The 16,840-nt window shown below is 40.1% G+C and overlaps 1 long non-coding RNA gene across 1 annotated transcript in view; it reads right to left on the bottom strand.

Annotated features, from left to right (window-relative positions):
• Positions 1 to 955: 955 nt before the first annotated feature.
• LOC142829672 (uncharacterized) overlaps positions 956 to 16,840 on the bottom strand; it is a 30,871-nt gene continuing 14,986 nt past the window's right edge. Inside the window, exon 2 of the long non-coding RNA XR_016349396.1 lies at positions 956 to 3,511. This is a non-coding gene — a long non-coding RNA (uncharacterized LOC142829672). The remainder of the gene's footprint in view (positions 3,512 to 16,840) is intronic.

Here is a 16,840-nt window from a genome sequence, read left to right on the forward strand (position 1 = left end):
GAAATTAATGTGTCTTCATAAGTACATACTATGTATATATATTTGCACTATGGCATATACTTTTTACACTAGTATCTGTATTGTAATGTGTATATCCAGTGGTATGACAGAAGTATTTCACAACTTTTCAACTTTTGGATGACTTTAGTATGTCCTTCTGAATTGTGTTGTCCTTGAATATAATTGGTATAATAACTCATTTTACATAATCTAGATTGTACATCTTTTAATGTTGATGCTGCATTTTTTTACTTTGATATGCAAATATGGTCAGTGATGTAATGCCATCTCTCTCTCTCTCTTTCCATTATAGTTCTGAACAGAACTTGGCACTCATTTTCACAATAGCCAGAAGACTATTTCAAACGAAACATTAGGAAGTGCAAATTAAAAAGTAACTTCTACATGCAAAGAATTTGTTCTAAAATGTTTGTACATTTGTTTATTATATAAATTCTCCTCCCTTTTCACTTCCAATATCCCAGATAACCTCCCTCAGCTATGTCTTTCTTCTCACCTTGGTTTTGCACTTTATGCTGGAACAGACTGTCTAGCTTTTTGTTTTCCCTCAAAATAGTTTTTGTAAGTTCCTCTAACTGCTCCACATATCTGCCTTTATTTGAATATGTGTTGCATCTGATCTTTGTTTGGCTTAAGTCTTGCATGGTAAATTCTTCAATGGCCAAAATATGTGTGTGTGTGTGTATATATATTTGTGAAGCAGCATGTAAGCTTATATCATTACATACATAATCTTTATTCAAAAATGTGAACAATTTCAGACATAGCTTTTATTCTGAAAGTTTTGTAAATACATTTTAGGTTAATCTTCTTGCAAAAGCTTAGGTCCAAAATGTCTAAACCTATTTTCCCCCTACCTGCCCATATTTCAATTTTGTTCCACTGAAAAAGGAAAGGGGTGGGGGGAATGATAAGACAAAGAAGACCAGTCCTATAATATTTAAAAGTTTTGACCAAATTTAATTTTTTTTAAAAAGTTGATATTTTGACAGACTTTTTATTTGAAAAACATTAACCAGTTTTTAAATATATAAGCACATAATAAACAAATCACTTATCAGGATGAAGTACTTCTTTGTACTAACTGCAGTTCCTAAATTTCTGACACTTATATGACTAAACAGAATATCTGATTTCTTGATATCAAGATATAGGGCTTATCACTGAGGGCAAAGGTCTTTGCCAAATTCAGTGGGTGATGGTTCATGCTTTTATTTGAAGTTGATATTCTGTTTATATCCAAATTAACTTCATGCCTTTATAAAATAATACTGTGCAGTCAGCACAATATATGGCTTTAGTATTACTAATTTACTTAGCTTTTATCCCACTATTGGTACTTTGCCTTGGCTTTCTGCCTACCAGAAAAGTTTCAGAAACCTTGTTTTATGATTAACTACTATAAGCATCATGTTTAAAACGATAAATTCTATTTTTCTGGTTTCAACAGAACTTAATTCTACTGGAGTCATTACAGTTATAGTGTATTTCATAGAGGGATAAGGGATCTTTTGGAAAAGGCTTTATTTTCCGCAAGATCAGCGTCTAGACTGGCGCTTTTTTCCGACAAAACTCCGTGCGGAAAAAAAGCGGCAGCCATTTTTATGCTAGTGAAGCGGGGGAGATTTAAATCCCCGCTTCATTAGCAATTGCGATAAGTCTAATTTACATCTCTTTTATGAAAAAGAGATGTAGTCTAGACGTAGCCACAGTGTATAACTAGTACCACAATGTGGTAGCAATTTAACTTAAGTATGTCATTGTATGAGTATGATGTTGCCTAAGGTATATGGCTGCAGTTAATGAGTGTTTACAAGAACTTCTTATTACATGTTCTTTCTGTGCTAAACGTATGAGTTCATTTTATGTTAAATGACAGTCCTAGATCTTCAAAGGTATTTAGGCACGTAACTTCCATTGGGAGTGACTATTGCATGCATTACTCTCCATTTACATGTAATATGAGAGCAGTTCAAAGACCTCTGTTGCATTTGAGACATATGAACTTAAGTGCTTCAAGGTTAAAAACTCCCAAGTTTGTAAATGTGTGTGCCCCGGATGTGTGGAGCTTCTGAAATGGAAAGGTAAAATGGCATGAAGTTTAACTGTTAATTTGAACTAAGGGGTTTATCTCAGAATTGCACTTCTCTGCCGCACGTAGATGTGGGCAGTTATTCCGGGCTAGTCAGTTTCCAAAATGGCAACAACCCGGGAACATGCTAATGAAGCACGGGATATTTAAATCCCACGCTTCATTTGCAATTTCAGTCACCTTCATTAGCCTCCCTAGTTCGAACTAGGGGGTTAATGTAGATGTACCCTCAGAGAAGAGGGGACTAGACAGGGTTTAAATTCAGCCTAAGTCATCTGGAGCAGAACTCTGGTAAATATTTTCAAAGATGGGACATTTGGTGCCTCCCGTACATTTGAAATCCACAAATTCTGATCCCCAGTGTGCCCCATGAGGCTGAAACCCAGAGCCCCTCTTCTCCTGTGGAGCTAAAACCCTCAGACCCCCCCCCCCCCATGACACACACACACCTCAGAGCTGAAGCCCAGAACCTAAACTGGTGGAAGCCTTGTGGCATCAGGAAATAATCTCTGACAATTTAAGCCCTGAGACTAGGCAAAGTAAAGTATGGGTTTTCAGGGGACTCAGGTATATATTCCCACAAGGAATCTTTTAAAAAAATCTGCAATTTGATCTGTTCAAAAAATGAAAGAAAATGTCTTCTTCAGAATTATTTTGAGTGCTATAGAGAAGTCATGTCAGGAATAATTTAATATCCAGTATAGGGATAAAGTCTGTTGGAGATAGAGGGGCAGGTCTTTGGCTGGTATAAACGGCTCTTTCTCTATGGAACTATAACTAGTCACACAACCCAAGAAGCATCTTCAAGAAATTGTCCCAAATTTACCTCGTGGCAGAATGTCTATATCTGGCACCACTCATCTTAGCAGTGGCTCTGCTGGGATTACTTTGAAACAATAATTCTCTGTTGCCCATAGTCCTTCTGCAATGAAGCTTTCAAAACCTTCAGTGTCCAGTTAGCTTGTTGAATGGTTATGCAATCCTTGATGGACACTCCACATTTACATTTCTTCTGACAGTTAATTTTTATGGCGGCCCACCCTTGAAGGAATTTTTTTGTCTAAAAAACAACAATCCTTTGTTCTCTTGCAGCTCAGGGGCCTTTGGTTGGCAGGAAACAGGCTCCAGTTCACTCTTCTTCCTGCTTTTGGGCATTCCTAGAGGTTCTTGTGTATATGCTTTATTTTTACACCATATGTAGTGCTTCAGCTGGCTTTAAAGGCACTAAAGAAACCAGAAAGTAGTTTAGGTAGAGACTGTGTTTATAATTATGTGGGCAAGATCAAATAGCTCGTGACTCAAAATCTTGACTCTTCAAAGGTTGCACACCGGTGAGGCTACCTTAGTAGGTGACGCTTCCCAGAAGATGTCAAAGATCTGGGGATTGTATCTTCATTCCTGGACAAAGGAAAACAAAAACAAGTTTTTAATTTTTTAATAAATCATGCTTGTATCATACCTGCTGGCTTCAAAGCTCTGTTTCTTACCATCTCTCTATCCAGTTGCATACTGGTGCCTTTATTGATTTAAGCACAGTATCTTTTTTCTCCTCTTGCCTGGCTCTGGCAAATAGACACTATGTACTGTAACAGGTGAAGCTTGGATAAATACTTTTTTTTTATAGGAAAGACAAATGCAATTTGAGTCAGAGGAAAACTGGCTTTCTTAAGTGTTTCTCAAAAGCAAACCTTTGGCAAGCTAAATACTTGGCACAAATCAAAATGGTAACTGGACAACAGGTTTCAGAGCAGTGAAAGGAAAGCTTTTCTTTCAGCTAGTGTGTAACAGCCTGGGTGCTGATACTTCTCATACTTTTGAATCACTTTTAAAGTGATCCCCTAGAACAAAACTAAAATTACTGAGAGATCCTGGTTCTCACACTGAAATTGAACAAAGAAACCCTTGTCACAAACACCCTAGTTTGATCGAGGCTACAAATTAGAGTACTTCAAAGTGACTAGTTAAAAAGCCTTGTTTTTAATGTCTCCCTTAAAAATATTCAGGCTTTTTTTAATCTTCAGTAACTAATTTTGGCTACGTTTGCTGGGAGGATTAACTGGTTAAAGCTAGAAAATGTAATATTGACAAGTATTTTGGTCACATTTGAACTAGGTACATTCAACACCTCTCCATCCAAATATGTACAGGCAGTCCCCGAGTTACGCGGATCCGACTTATGTCGGATCCACAGTTACGAATGGGGCTTTTCTCGCCCCAGAGGACGGGAGCGGCGGGACACCCAGATGCGCCGCAGTCCGCCGCCCCCGTCCTCCGGGGCGAGAAAAGCTGCTCCCCATCTCCCTGGTCTGCAGGGAGACAGGGAGCAAAGCCTCGGAGCACGCCCGCAGCGGGACAGCTGCAGCGCGCCTGGGCTGTCCCGCTGTGGGCGTGCTCCGCAGCTTTGCTCTCCGTCTCCCTGGTCTGACCAGCAGACCAGGGAGATGGGGAGCAAAGCCTCGGAGCACGCCAGCAGTGGGATAGCTGCGGCACGCCTGGACTGTCCCGCTGCCCGCGTGCTCTGCGGCTTTGCTCCGCGTCTCCCAGGTCAGGAGACCAGGGAGACGGAGCAAAGTCGTGGAGGACTTGGGCGGTCCCGCCACCCCCGTCTCCCTGGTCTGCTGGTGGGAGTGGGGGTGCAGCTAGTGCCCCCCCCCCCCAGCAGACCAGGCTTTTCTTGCTTACCCCTGGGGTAGAGCAGCTGGGGGCTGCTGGGTTGGTCCTGCAGCGCTGCTCCGGACCAACCCGGCAGCACCCCAGCTGCTCTGCCCCAGGCGTCCTGATTCAGCCGCTGCTGGTCAGTTTCAGCAGCGGCTGAATCAGGAAGCCTGGGGCAGAGCAGCTGGGGTGCTGCTGGGTTGCTCCAGTAGCGCCGAGGAGCTGCACTACCTGAGCAACCCAGCAGCACCCCAGCTGCTCTGCCCCAGGCGTCCCCAAGTCAGCCGCTGCTGAAACTGACCAGCGGCTGACTACAGGAAGCCCGAGGCAGAGTTATTCTGCCCCAGGCTTCCTGGAATCAGCCGCTGGTCAGTTTCATCAGCAGCTGACTTGGGGACGCCTGGGTTTCTTAAGTTGAATCTGTATGTAAGTCAGAACTGGCGTCCAGATTCAGCCGCGGTTGAAACGGATCAGTTTCAGCAGCGGCTGACGCCAGTTCCGACTTACATACAGATTCAACTTAAGAACAAACCTACAGTCTCTATCTTGTACTTAACCCGGGGACTGCCTGTACATGCCAAATATTGCCACCATTCAGGGCTGGATTAACTCTTCTTGGGGACTGGGGCTATTAGATTTTGTGGAGCCCCCAAGGCTTTGTTGTTGGGCCAAAATGAGGGGTTCAGAGTGTGGGCTGAGGCAAGGGGTTGGATGTGGGAAAGAGTGAGGGTTCTGATTTGGAGTGTAGGCTGTGGGGTGGGGATGAGGTGTTTGGGAATGATCTTCACTTTTGGCAGCCTGGAGATCTTTTTTCAGGGCCCACTTTAGGCTGCAGCCCCTAAAATCCTTTTCTTAATCTGGCCCTGCCACCAGTGCTTAAATACAAACTGTCCTTTCTTTGCCATATCTAAATGGAAGACCACAGTTTAAAAATTTTCTTAGTCTGAAATTATTGCTTTGTGGGTAGGATGTTATTTTCTTTAAAGACTCTTTTTAGCGCCTTCTAGTACTGTAGTGTTCATCACCATAACAGATGCAACTAGACCATCCTTCCCTGTGAACACAGATCCCATTTTAGGGATGTTAAATAACTTTCCCACACCTAAAGAGGGAATAAGTGGCATAGCCAGGACTACTTTTTAGTGGAATGATCTATACAGGCTCTGCAGTGAAGTCAAAGGTCAGTTAAAGGTCTTTGTCCTGATGTCCAAAGCCTTCTATTGGCTTGGTCCTAGATGCATGAGAATCACCCTGTTCTATCACCCTGTGCTGCCAACTATCCTCAAGTCTCCCTCTCTGGAGGACAAAACTATCATTGCAGCTAGATCAAATGTGGTATCCTCATCCCCATAAAACAGGTGAGCAATAAAACAGCAGCGGTTTGCCACTGCTGTTATATTTACACCGCTTCCTGCAGCTCCTATTGGCCAATGAGAGCTGCAATCACCCATACCTGTGGAGGTGCAGATAAATAGCGTAGTGGCAGCCTGCCCGGGGCTAATCCTAAGGAACTGGATCCAGCCTGTGGGCTGGTATTTGCCCACCTCTGCCATAAAAGAAGATGACCACATTCATCACAGTTTTCAGAACTGAATGCAAAACTCAGTTCTTTATTTAGATTTCCCTCCATCTTTATATGCTGCACATACACTCACCTACCTGGCCAGCTCTATAAATTAATCCAGCTATTTCTCTGACTGGCTGAGGTTCAAAGGAGAGGTTAATACTTACTTTTATTTTTTAATATGTAGGCAGATAGCAATATAAATATTGAGGTGAAGAAATGGCAGGGGATGGGTATGTACTGCTGCAGTAATTAGGCTTCCTTTCTTGATGAGAGACACAGGGGACCATGAGGTTGGATGATTATAGGGGTGTTCTGAGGAAGAGGGAGTTTCTTCAATATTTGGAGATGAGAAGTCCCAACCTCCATGCGAACCTGCAGGATTATCCCACTGCCTATTCATCTCTATGAGCAGAACAGCTCTTTTTGATGTTGTTTGTGGCTCACAAGACCTATACTCTGCAGGGTCTTCTAGACGCACATACTGGGCAACCATAAAAAAACACTACTTCTGCAGAATTTAAAACTTTCTGATTCTGGATATGGGAGAGCACAAGAACTTATTTTTTGGTAATTTTAATTTTAAAATGTCCTTCTGTATGTAAGCAGAGTATGAGTGAGCTCTCTCCTGCCGCTAATGTTGAGGGGAAGACTTCTGGAACAAGCAATATTTGCATATATACACCTATTCTGTGTGGGTGTACAGCATGATGGAGCTGCTTTACCAAATGATTTTATCTAGTGTTGGATTACAAATCACTTGGTACAGAGTGCAGAGATAATGATATGTTACCCTAATTGTATGACTAAATGTCAGCAAAACTGTACTTAGCCTGTCCTGACAGAAGGGGTTACCCTAAACTGAACTGTGCTTGCTAAGCAGGGAGTAGGAATGCCAAAGCACAGGCTCTAGAGAGATTCCTATGTGGTGTTTCCCCTAAATAATGCTGCTGTGTAGATGCATCCTAAGGTACCACAGGACTCCTTGTTTTTTTGCAGATACAGACTAATATGACTACCCCTTTGAGATGTTTAAATGAAATAGATTGTCTTGTCTGCACTAGCAGTGAAGTTGCCCACTCCCTGTTGATAGCTGATTAAATGATAGAACCTCAGAGTGTGACAATGGTAGCAGAGGACATGTTGCTCAACGATTCCTTCACAGCATGGGAAGTGAACTCATGTGAACTCCCTTCTGAACTCAGGGGTCTTCACTTACCAAGGATATCAACTAAAAGTGTGGTGCAGTGGACGGAGATGGGGATGATGTCTTAAAGGAACACTTGTTTTGTTGGACTTCCATACTATAAGATAAGAAACTGGGGCAAAAGACGCTGTCCAATATATTTTGATGTGGGTGGGCTCATGATCATATGCTTTCAAATCATGCTTGTGGTGTTTTCCCAAATTAACACTGAGTTTCCTTCCCCTGTTTGTTAAAAGTGTTCTTTGCTGTATCCAGACTTGGGGCTTGTATGTGGGGAAATACTGACTCATGCCCTGGGTAGTGTTTAATTTTCCCAAATTACTTGGTGGGGGCTAGAACTGGTTCTGTTTTCTATTGTGTAGAGAGGAACCCAGAGATAATGAGCCCAGCCTTTGTTGCTGCTGACTTCACCTGGGAGAAGTTGCTGGTTGCAGCCAAAACTTGGAGTAGTTTAGTGGTAAAATTTTAATAAAATATAGCATAAAGAGAAGAGTGAACAGAACAAAAGCATCACATAAACCATTCCCACAGAAACCCCATAAACTAAAATACTGTACAGCAAAGCTTTCTATACAGTCTTGCCATAAAATAATTCAAGCAGAGAACAAAGACAAGAGAAAAATACATGAACTTTCCAAACTCAATAAAAGTCAAGATTTATCAATGGGTTCTCAGGAATGGCTGATTTCACAAACACATTGAGAGCTAGCTTCTGCCCTACTTTGATCCTTGTGCAATTCCATTATTTTAGGGGTATTGTGCAGCATGTAAATAGAGCAAGATTTTGTCTTGCATACATTTGAGAAGAAAATTGGCCATAAGCCAAATTTCTCAGATTGGGGAGAGGTGAGTTAAATTTAAATAACCTTGTTACACAAGTAATCCAAACCTCCAGGGTTATGTGAAAATATCTGCAGATCCTGCTGTGATGTGTATATAATATGATGGCTCCTCAGATATTAGCCCATTGAGGGTAAATGCCCCCACTCGCCAGTGGTTTCCCCTTCAAGACTATTCTCAGACTCTGTGGTTCACAAGGGTGAAGACTTCGATTTTTCTGATCTAACATCTCACACAGACTTCCCTCTTTATACCTTAAAAATTCCTATCCTTTCCTAAATATCAATATATACAGAAATGAGTACTCACATTTAAAGTTCACTGAATTTCAGCTTCTGCTAATAAACACCTCCTCTTCCTTTTTGGAAATAATGACATCATAAGGACTGAGTGTCTGGAGTAGTTGGCAGTTAGTACATACTTGAACTAACAGCCCTAGGTGGTAGCTGGTTACAAACTCCAAACTTTTGTGGCCTCACAAATTCAGTTGAATTAGAATCTCTTAAACCCATTTCTCATTCTTTTTTCAAGTCACCTGCAGACACTCTGGCATGATCTACACTGCAGTGGAATATCAAAATAAGATATGTAACTCCAGCTATGTTAATCACGTATCTTAAATCAAGTTTCTGTGCTGTCCACACAGTGGGTGGTTGATGGGAGTAAACACTTCCATCAGCTTCCTTTACTCCTTGCCCTCTAAGTTTGATTTAGCAGGTCTTCACTAGATCCACTGAATCAATCCCCAGAAGATTGACTGCAAGATTGTTGCTCTTCCATGTAGTGAACACGTGGTCTCTGAAATTACAATGCCAAACTGCAACACTAAGATCCTATTACTACATGCAGAATTCCCTTCTCTGATACACACTTTCAGTTCCTTTTTGGACTTGTTCTGTATACCAGATATATTTGTCAATGAATGGCTTAAAAATTGGACCACTATTGTTTATGCTGCTTTTCCCCAAATACTCTTTTTCATGTAGGCATTCTAGTCAGCTAATAGACCCAATCCATCTCACAAAGACTTTGCCTCTTACTACCTTAAAAATCCCACTCTTTCCTGGGGGAGCCTAAATTTAGCTACATGCAGAAATGAATACTCACACTTCAAGTTAACAGAAATTCAGCTACTACTCATAATGCTGCTATTTGAACAGTGTTATTACACTAGGATCAGAGCAATCTTTCACTAATAAGAAAATGTTTCTGTGTGAATTCAGAATTACAAAAGGATCCAAGGTCATTTAGAGAATTAAAAAAACCCACATTTGTAGCTTTTTAGCTTGTGAGGTTTTTTTTTTTTTTTAAATTATTTAGTCAAATACTCACAGGCAAGCAAAAGATCCTTAACTCATGGAAACTAAAATAGATTTTGTATATTCATCCACTCTTATTCCAGGATTCTGTTCTCCAGAAGCAAACCTGTAAAGACTATGCCTTCGCTGTGTTCTTATTAATTACTTCAGTGTATTTATTAATACAATCTTCTAGTAGTCTCAAGCTTCAATTTCACTGTCAGGCACCATATCATGGTGGAGCAAATAAGTCAAGTTTTCATTCACATTTTCAAAGAAAACATAATGCAAATTTTAGTGGAATAGGTGGAGTTTGTTTCTCTTTTGCAGTATACTGCAAGGGTACGTCTAGACTGCAGGCTTTTGTTGACAGAAGTTTTGTCAACAGATACTGTCGACAAAGCTTCTGCTGACAAAGAGCATCTAGACTACATCCAGTTCTGTCAACAAAGCAAGCTGCTTTGTCGACATAACAGTTAAAAGCATTTTCGGAAAAGAGCGTCTAGATTGGCATGGACGCTTTTCCGCAAAAGCACTTTTTGCGGAAAAGCGTCCATGGCCAATCTAGTTGCGTTTTTGCACAAAACAAATCTCAGCTGTCTACACTGGCCCTTTTGCCCAAAGGACTTTTGCCCGAATGGGAGCAGCATAGTATTTCCGCAAAAAGCACTGATTTCAAACAGTAGGAAGTCAGTGCTTTTGCAGAAATTCAAGCGGCCAGTGTAGACAGCTGTCAAGTGTTTCCAGAAAAGTGGCTGATTTTCCGGAAAAATTGTCCAGTCTAGACACAGCCAATAAGTATCTGATTCAGGTTCCGTTCTATCTACTGTTATAATATAAATAATAATCCATTCTATTTAAAAGATCCTGTTGCCACAGAGACTGCCTTGGTGTTACACAGATTATCTGACATCCCTCCTCTCCTCTACATTTTATTCTCCCTGTTTAAAACAAGAGCGTATATAAATACAGGCAGTACATCTAGGCTCTCTCCTTTCTCCATCACTTCAATGTATGTCTAGGAATCAACAATACAGGATATTGATGCCTTATCTCTTATGTTGCTGGAAATGGCAAGATCAGGAGCAGAGGAACAACCGATTGCCCCAAGATCACTTTTTTGCACTATATGATTAATGAAGTGTGGCCCTGTGCTTTATGGAATTGTTACAGCTAAAGGGTAGTAACCACTTTTAGCATGCTTTCAACTTTTGTTTTCTTACATGTTTTTAAATTAAAGGCAACATGTCTCCATGTGAAAATAATTAAGAATTTGTTGCCAACAAACCATCTTTGTCTGCAATCTATTTTTTAACTCTGTCAACTAGTGTCCACCGCAAAGAGATGTGTATAGTTTTGAAAAATTATAAAGAGACTTTTGTTCAAGTTGCTTCATCTATAAGGTAAGAGTGTGAAATCCTGACTCCAGAAGTCAATGGCAAAACTCCCATCCATTGCCAGGGAACCAGGATCTTACTGCAAGAGCCTTACTTGTTTGTTGCTATTTTCCAGTTTAGTCAGCAGATGGCAGTGTTTTACTTTTCATCTGTACTTCACAGAAATTTGTATGTGGAAAGCACTTGCTATTCTTTTATTCCAATGGATGTTACCACTATGCAGTACATATTCTAACTGGAAGCTCACAGAGATTTCATACCAGATCTTTTTTCATCATGATTAAATACTTATTCAGTCACCACCATAATTTTAAAAGCAGATTATTTTTTTGTTTGCTATACTCAAACTACTGCACTGGCCCTGTCCCCACCAGACTCACAATCACATGTAGAAAGAAACTCATCTACTTAAAAATAGAAACAAATATCTATTATAAACTGAATTGTGTACACTCATTTGCGAATATCTTTTTTTTTTCAGTTTCAAGTCTATGGTATAGAGCAGTGCATCAATACTCAAATCTTAAACTTACATTCTTGAACCAAGGCCTAATCAAAACTATTTTAAGCGAATCTCAGTCATATAATTTGATAGTAGGCATTACAAGTAAAAAAAGAGGGTCTTTCCATGCCTGAGAATGTTTTTCTTCAATATATTGAGTCCAAACCATCCTACATTCAGTCCTTATGGAAAGATTGACCACTAATGCATTCAAGGTCAGGAAGACCTTGTGCTGTCTGGTGCATAAGTGGCAATTCTGCAAAACAGTTCCATCTAGGGATACACATTCCCATATACATTCTGTATCTCGTTTTGGACTTCATTTGCATACCAGACTCTAGGCAAAAACATGGCCTAAAATGCAGTTGAATTATGGCCATATTAAGACATGCTGAGGCTCTTTCGAGGGGTGGGGAACTTTTTTTGGGTTGGAGGCTGCTGACCCACAGAAAAATCAGTCAGGGGGCTGCACACAAGTAAGAAGGCAAAAAAAAAAAAAATCAAACCAAACAAAAAAACCCCAACAATCCCCCAAACCCTCATCAATGGGGCTCCTGACTGAGAAGGAGAAAGATACTCCCCACCAGAGCCTCGTGGGGCCCAGGCTAGTACATTTTGTGTGCTGCAGTCCCTAAATCGGCATGGGCTCCCCAATGCTAGGAAGGCAGCCCTGAACCTCGGGGGCCGGATCCAGGCAAGCTTGGGGACACACCCAGCCCCCTGGCCTGAGGTTCCTCACCCCTGCCCTAAGCTATGTCAAGTTTGAGGTCCCATAGAATTACCAAAATGTGTATTGTTCTAACAGAAAGGACAATGAAAATAGAAATAATCAAGGTTTATATTTTCATATATACCAGTACATAGGTAAGGATGCAGCTAAAAACAAATAATCTAGCTAAAACATATCTTACAATAAGCTTATTTGCATATCAAGTACCTTTACATGAAAATACTTTATGATTTCTTACTTTGCATATATGAAAACACCAACACAAAAGCAGTTACACAGTTTAGCATTTACTAAATGGAAGAGGCAATACAACATGCACTGTGTGTGTTCTGTGCATGACATAAACATTTAAAACACTTTCTTTTTGTAGTTTTTTGAGAGCAAAGTCACTGATGACATCATCCAATGATAAGGTATGAAGGTATAATTTTCTATGCACATAAGGCTTATTGCAGACAGCTTTTCTTGTAGCATTGTTGCCTGCAGTTCATTCTTGATCTTTTTGAGCCTTGTAAATGACCTTTCTCCTGAGGAGTTTGTTACTAACAGACTCAAAAAGGGCTGCAATATTGATTCTACATTAGGGAAAGCCAATTGAATCTTAGCTCGGATGACGATTTAAATGTGGCATAAATGTTTTTTTATGAGAATAATTGTGCTTGATATAAGCATAAAGTGTTTTATTTCACTAATGAGATTAACATCCATGCCATTAGGATAGTCTTTCATCAGAAGAGTTATATCTTCACACAACTGTTTTTCTGAGGCATCTAATTCAACCAAAAATGAAAAATGTTGTGTAACATTTTTGTATACGATTGCTCTTTTCTTCAAATTGGTTTCAAGTTCATCCACCATAGATGTAAAGGATTTCTTTCAAAACTTGTCTCTGGGAGAAAGCCTTTCATCAGCATCAGGTGAATCACCATCATTGATTTATTTTTTCCTCATTCTTCTTTTATTCACACACTTGTGATCTATATCAGGTAGGTATTCTTTTGTGTTGAGATCAATTTAATCAAAATGTTCTCAGGTTTCTTTTAAGAAGTGATGTGTAAAGCTTGGTACATGTACTGAGGGCTATCTGTGGATCCTATAGGGCCTTCCTGGTTTTGTGGAACCGATCTAATGTAAAAATAAAAATTACAATATAAAGAATAAGGAAAAACATCAAATATTAATTGACTAGAAAAGTTCCCAGGTAGTTTTTTTCTTTTTTTTTTAACTTCCTCAGTTATTAACTCAGCAATACAAATTCTATATTTTTGAAAAGCACGATCTGTATACATAAACACTCATGCACATGCACAAAGATCATTACAGAAATATTGGCATATTATGGAGGAATAAAACATGTTCATTAAAAATAATGTATGGTAGCTGTTTACAAAGGCTGCAAATCATGTATTTGCATAGAAATATTGCAGAAGTGTTCAACTGTACTTACAGAAGTGTTCAACTGTAGTAACGTATGTAGATGAACCAACAGTACCCCTGTTCTTGGCACAAGGAGGAGGAGGGTGGCCAGTGGTTTTTTTTTTCTCAGTATTGGGACGCAAAGTCTTTATTAAATGGCTGAATAATAAACTGATTAAACTGTTAAGAATGCACACACCATAATATTTAATCTCATATTATCCCAAACACTAATGTTAAAATTGTACAGCTAGTCTAGGGAAGTTGTCAAATACATGATCTCTTTAAAAGGCTTGTGAAACTAAGTGAAAAGAAAAGCAAGGCTTAAAATCTTTCTTTCTTTCTTTCTTTCTTTCTTTCTTTCTTTCTTTCTTTCTTTCTTTCTTTCTTTCTTTCTTTCTTTCTTAATAGAATAGCTGGCTTGAGTGTAGGAGGTGATCACATTGTGCACCTTCTATAGTTCCTAAAACATGAGAACAAGAATATTCAACAGTGTGTATATCTGATATGGCAGCAGAGCAATTTTGCAATTCATACAACTTTTGATAAGGTTTGCAACTTGTAAATGGCATTAAACCTTACTGATGTTAATGGCTGAATAGTCCAAATTTACGAAATCTTGGGTATGCTAATTTTTACAGCCAGCATTGACTCAACAGTACCATCGGCATCAGGGGAGCCGAAAGCCTTGCCAGGTCCCTGGGCAAAAGGGGGCAGTTCTGTGCTGTCAGAAGGGGTGGGGCCTCAAATATAAGGGGTGCATGAGGGGCAGCAAACCCACAGCGCTGCCCAGATTGTGGCGTTCCTGACTCCCAGCCCTCAGCGCTGCCTGGTGCACGGTGCTCAGACAGTAATTTAAAGGGCTTGAGGCTCAGGTAATCACTGTTGCTGCACTGGTGACATCTGGGAATCCCTGGTCCTTTTGAATCATCAACCCCAAGGCAGATGCAGTCTGTGCCCTCTCCTGTAGTGGGCCTGATTAGAAAATCCACATTCCTCACTTGTCCAATTCTGGATTAAACAAAACCCTTTAAAAAGATCAAATCTAATGAATACTTGTCCTGCATTTTGCTTTTCTAAAGCAGCTATTGCAGTTATGTTGAAGTACAAAGGATGATTTAAAACAAAAACATTGAAGATAGTCAGGCATCCATGTTTTGTTTAGAATAGTATTTGAAGGGTTTGTGGTTTTTAAATCCCAGTTACTAAACTTTCATCATGAGCTGAAGAAAATGGTCTCCTTTGGGAGGGTTTACGAGAGAGCCTTTGCCCTGTTGTTGAGAAGGCTGCATCACCATTTCCCTCAAGTCTAAAAACGAATGATTTTAAATACACTAACTGAAGATTTTTCCTATTATAGCGGAGATATCATGACTTATGCCATCTGAGAATCTAAGCCAGTGTGCCAGGCGGTTGCAGCTGTTATGGTGATTCCTGGAAAGAGAATCTGTCTTGGATAGCGTGTCCTATTCTATAAAAGGTTTCATAAATGAATATTAATGCAGTGAAACTGATCCAGTAGCAAGCAGGGAACCAGTGAAGATTGTGGAACACTCTTTAGCTTACCCTATTTAGATGATGGCATTGTGAACCAGCTGTAGTTTCTTCAGCTTTGTCTGCTCTAACAACAGTAATCAAGCCTTTATGGAAAAATCCTTCAGAAAGTAAGTTTGTCTGTAAGTTTTTGGTTATCCTGTAGAGATGATATCTCAACTATAGAATTTGACAGAATGCTACACAAATTTTAGGACGGGAAACCTTCTCTATTAAATTCTGACTGTTTCTAGTGTAACCTTTTTAGAATTCTATTGCTTTTATCCCCACGAAATTTATTCCACTAACCTGAACCTGCAGAAGACATGGAAAATTGCACCCAACTCATGGTGATTGGAATACTGAAGTGTCTGCTTAGTTTTTTTAAACATTAAATATTTATACAATGTTTCAATTAATTAAACGTTTAGGTGGGCTTGAACCAATCCCCCTGAACTTTTGGATGATTGAGGGCTAGCCACTGCTTCAGACCTGGCCTTTGTGGACCATCTGTTGATCCCTTTCAAACAAGAAATTTTGTCTTTTTAAAGTCTGAAGAGTAAAAACGTTAGAGAAATTCACTGTAGTTCTCATCATAGCTCATTTGTAATTTAAATAAAAGCGGAATGCATTTTAGATACCAAAGAAGGGAATAATGCATCAGTGCTTCATAGTAACTCCGGCTCCAGAGCATAATAAACTTAAACACATAACCAAGCTTATGCTCAAGTGCTCTGCTGTCAAGACATAAATATTAGAGCTGCCTGAAAAACGTCAAGGGTCAAATTGTGGCAGAGACTGGAAAAAATACCAAGCAGGTATGAGTGTCACCACCAACAAAGAGAATCATATCACGGGGAAAGGCCAATGCTTGCTCTTTGTTATTACCTTTCAGCAATGGCTAAGTGGTCGGCCACCTGGCTACAATCATCTAGGTTGAATGGGTAGGAGGCTAGCCTAGATGGATTATGCTTTCAAACAAACTGTGATGAACCTAAATGGGAAACTATCATTTCAATCTAGCCCTTCCCTGCTCACCTATCATCCCCTAAATTGGATACACATTAACATCCCCCTCTCCTAGCCAATGGAGCAAAGGCACAGAAACTCTTGGAAAGACCTAACATAGCAAGTAATCTCAATTATACTTTTAAACAAAATTATAATTGAGTGTCCAGGGCACTTTATATGTGTGAGCAGGATCTGAAGGAATGCATTCCATACAGCTATTTGGAAGGGGCAAGAGACCCTGGGTGCATCTATGAAATATAGTTTTCTCTTGCTTTGCTTAGATTGTGTTAGAAATTCAGTGGTATTTTGCTCATGGTAATCAACTTAATTTGTGCCCCAACCCCAGCTATGTTTTTATTAAATGCAGGGATAGCAAAAATATGGTTATTAGTGTTTGTAATTTTGTGGGAATACAGAAAAAGAGGACTGCTACATTGCTCCAAAGGAAAGGGCTCACAGTTAGAATCTTGCTAATGCAGGGGCTCAACTTTCAGAACCCTATGAGGGGTAGGGGGTGAGGGAAGGTTATTCTGGTCAGGAGGCTTTCCCCTGTCTGGATTGATTTGACCAGTCC

This window comes from Pelodiscus sinensis, chromosome 4 (genome assembly GCF_052426305.1).
Source record: "Pelodiscus sinensis isolate ZL-2025 chromosome 4, ASM5242630v1, whole genome shotgun sequence".
In the NCBI taxonomy this organism is placed as follows: domain Eukaryota; kingdom Metazoa; phylum Chordata; order Testudines; family Trionychidae; genus Pelodiscus; species Pelodiscus sinensis.